This window comes from Malus domestica, chromosome 08, assembly GCF_042453785.1.
Source record: "Malus domestica chromosome 08, GDT2T_hap1".
NCBI lineage: Eukaryota > Viridiplantae > Streptophyta > Magnoliopsida > Rosales > Rosaceae > Malus > Malus domestica.
Window position 1 is genome coordinate 17,010,204 of NC_091668.1, and position 3,988 is coordinate 17,014,191.

At 39.2% G+C, this 3,988-nt stretch overlaps 1 long non-coding RNA gene across 1 annotated transcript; it reads left to right on the forward strand.

Annotated features, from left to right (window-relative positions):
- The first annotated feature begins 1,332 nt into the window (after positions 1-1,332).
- On the forward strand, positions 1,333-3,684 carry LOC139198390 (uncharacterized). Its single transcript, XR_011583850.1, has 4 exons — positions 1,333-1,519; positions 1,654-1,772; positions 2,536-2,594; positions 3,439-3,684. It is a non-coding gene; the product is annotated as an uncharacterized lncRNA (long non-coding RNA).
- The last annotated feature ends 304 nt before the right edge of the window (positions 3,685-3,988 follow it).

A 3,988-nucleotide genomic window follows, 5' to 3' on the forward strand; every position in this document is an offset into this window, starting at 1 on the left:
GGTCCGGGAGGGACCACCACGACTCCTCTCTTCTCGAGAATCCATACATCCCTTATCAGTATATGGACAGCTATCTCTCGAGCACAGGTTTAGGTTCGGCCTCAATGGGAAAATAAAATGGAGCACCTAACAACGTATCTTCACAGACCAAGAACTACGAGATCGCCCCTTTCATCCTAGGGTGATGGAGGGATTGTACCATTCGAGCTTTTTTTTTCATGCTTTTCCCGGAGGTCTGGAAAAAGCTGCAATCAATAGGATTTTCATAATTATATTCTATTTTTCTTTATAGATTCAATGAGGAATGACATTGCATGTTGGAAGTGATTTCAGATGTTAATTTGGAAGTTATTACAGATGACATGTTTATGTTATTTTGGATGTTAATTTGATTTTGGACTTCGGAATTTGGATGTCTCAGATTTTATTTTGTATGTTAATTTGATCTTTGGAAGCCTCATATGTTATTTTGGATGTTAATCTATGAACTTTGGATGTCTCAGATATAATTTCGTTATTTTGGATGTCTCGGATTTAACGTTTGGAACTATGAATGTTGGACGATGTCTCTGTGCAAACTGGAAATTTATGTTGCAGTGCCAATGACAATCTGTGCAGCTGTTGCTGCTATAAAAAGAATATCAATAAAAATACTTCTTCTTTTTTCAAAAATATAGTCTAATTTTCTGTACCCGCCCAGGAGGGCCTCGTTTATATTAAAAATGTGTCTGGTCTTGTCCCTTCAAATTTGGGTCTAGTCCGGTCCGTGCCCACCCATATCTAATATTACCAAAATTTAAACTTTTCCACGATCTATTCAAGGAATCCGTGTATTCCAACAATATATCTTTCCATATTTTATCACTAAATACGTTATGGTTGAGTGTGAATTTTCTTTCTTTCATTGTCTCTTCTCTAATTTTAGAGCCACCACACCAATCACTATCACCTGTTTTAGGAGATTAAATGGTAAAATTTGAATTTCAAGGAAATCATTAAGTGAGACTCAAATTGAGTCTTAAGGACCGTAAATATAAGTGTCACAGCCCATCCCGAGATTTTTATATCGGGAACGTGAAATGATGGGATTACCCTTGACGGGTATTAAGGTATGTGTGTATGTGACAATATTTAGACTTAAACTTTATAAATTTTGGAATTATCTTATGTTGGATTGTTTGTGTGGTTAGGGAACTAAGATGAGAATGGATGGTGAGGATTGATGTTGGACCACACATACAAGCCCTCCTTCCTTTTCCCTTCCCCGTGTCTCTCTCTCTCCTCCCTTCAAACTCTCCCTTTCTCTGCAAATCGTACGGACGTAGTCCGTTGACCCCCATTCCTTCACGGATCAAGCTCCCAAGACCCCCCATCATATTTCTTGCAAGAATACGAATTCAACCATACCCTTGGTTGGTTGAATTATCTTCGATAAACCCAGAAACCACGAGGGTTCCGTTGAAGCACTGTAGCACCGATTTGATCGTCGAGGTTTCACGCCATTTTGAGGTTCAGAAAGGTAACAAGTCTCTTTCCTTAGTCATTTGGCATGATTTTGGTTGAAGTTTAACGTGAGAAAACCCCGGAAAATCGAATCCCCGAGTTGGTCACTATTCATCAACTTTTAAACGGAGGGTTTTCTTTGAATTTCAGGGCTATAGTGAGCTTTAGAACGTCCTCATGATGCTCGGGGTGCAACGTTGAGGTATTTTGGATGTCGGGGAGCCATAGAACAAAGTTTCACTTTTTGCTGAAGTATCGTGCTTCCCCAGGTAAAATCTAGTGAATTTTAGACCTTGAAACTAGTCCATCGTGATTCTACATGTTGAGGGCTTCAAATTGATATAAAATTCGAAGAAAACGGTTGAGAAACGAAGGAGAACAAGCAATTACAAAATTCACCGGAATCTGGCCACCGGAAAAACCAGTCCGGCGACTGGCTGAGGAAGAAGACGCGCGTGGGGGCGCGTAGGTCCGTGCCACCCACGGCGCGTGAGGGCGCGTGGCAAGCCTAAAATTTTTTCTAAAAATTTCTTGACGTCCGTGACGTCGAGTAGGTCAATGTGGTATATTCATATACCCATATTGAGCATCGTATGAGAAGTTATTTCGAATTGTTGGTTATGTGTTTAAATTAACGTTTTTATAGTTATTTCACATATAGGTGAAAATGTGAATTGACGATCCGACCGTTGGATCGTCACCAAACTTTGATGCGTCGTAATACGTAATAATTGAGGATTATAGGAACTTACGGATTGGGAATCCGATTTACGGATCTTCCGGAATTGGAGTTGTAAGTCCATAATATAGAATGTTAACCGTCACTTGGTTTTGATAATTGACGGAGATTCGACCGTTGGATGGTAAGGAAATTTTAGGATGTTGTTCTAGGGATATATTTTGGACCTCTTGAAGTTATGGATTGGAAATCTGAGTTGCAGATCTTCCGGATCGAACTGCGTAGTGACGTGTTTTATATAAGTTATATTCTATTGATATGAATTCTGAGGTTGGATTTGATTATTGTTCTAGGCGCCGATCGTCATGACGCCTTGATGTGTTGTGCTAGGGAGTTGTAGGGCGAATTCCAAGTGAGTGGGCAATTTTGTTTTCGTATTACCTATATACTACTGTTTTTCCCAGAAAATGCATTTATATGAAAATATGTTTTAAAATGCCATGCATGCAATTGATGAGATATTTGAATTGATAATTGATGCATATATATGTGAATTGACGATGTGGACGCACATGTGAGTTTTTACATTATTCATACGATTTATTTATGTGAATTGCATTGAAAGCTCATAACCTGCACCCTAGGTGTTAGTGCTTATATTATTCACCACACCGCACGCTCGCCTTGGATCCAAGTAGGTGGATGTCGTACAGACCACTAGAGGTGGTTCCGACATGCCAGTCGTACAGACCATTAGAGGGGTTCCGACTGGTAGGTGACCTTAGATTATGTGCACAGATGATTGATGAGAGAAGCACTAGAGCGTATTATTTCACAATCTTAGTCATACAGACTACTATAGGTAGTTCCGACTTATGTGCAGTGTAGTGCCGTACAGGTCACAATTGGTGACTCCGGCAGGGCCGTACAGGTCACAGTTGGTGACTCCGGCTGGATGGGATATTGAGCTATAGAATCAGCCGTACAGGACCACTGTAGGGTCTCCGGTTGATTTATTATTTCACTTGATTTATATTGATGCATTCATATTATATTTTGGCATGGCATGGCATATTCTTTCTGAAAAGCGTTGAAGGATTGTGATTTGAGCTTTTGATGATATATATATGTTTATATACTAAATTTCTGGGAAAGTATACAGGTTTTACGGCGAGGGGTTAGAAATGTTTTAAATGAAAAGTTTTCGAAAAACTTTGTTTTGCTGACCCATTCAATTTTGTTTTGCGCCCCTCCAGGTTCAAGTTAGCAGAGCTTTGGTGGCCACGAGGAATCCAACGGTGTTCTGACAGAATTCACAAAAGAAGGATTCACCCTCGGGTGTTATATCTTAGTAATTGTATTATTTAAAGCTTCCGAACTGTGTAAATGGTTACGTCACTCTCACGTGACGGCCAGCATGCCCTCCTTCGGGACGGGGTGTGTCAATAAGCACTAACAACATTTTGCACGCTCAATGTTTGAGGTGATTTAAACTTTTCTCATATTGCTCCTTATGGTTTTGAAAATGTATCAACTTACACATTTTGGATATTTGAACATTTAAATATCCATTAAGTTGATGAGTTTTTTGTCGATGGGCTGCAAAGGGGGTTACATGACATAGCAATTACGAGTTTCATGCTCGTCATGTCATCAATTTAATAAAGATTTAAATAACTCATTAGACAAAAGGTGCAAATTGTTACAATATCAAAACTTAGGGGACAATGTTAAAAAATTGAAACCTCATAGCTTATTTTAAAAAATATCAAAAACACGAATGGTGTGAAATGTTGTTAGCCTTAT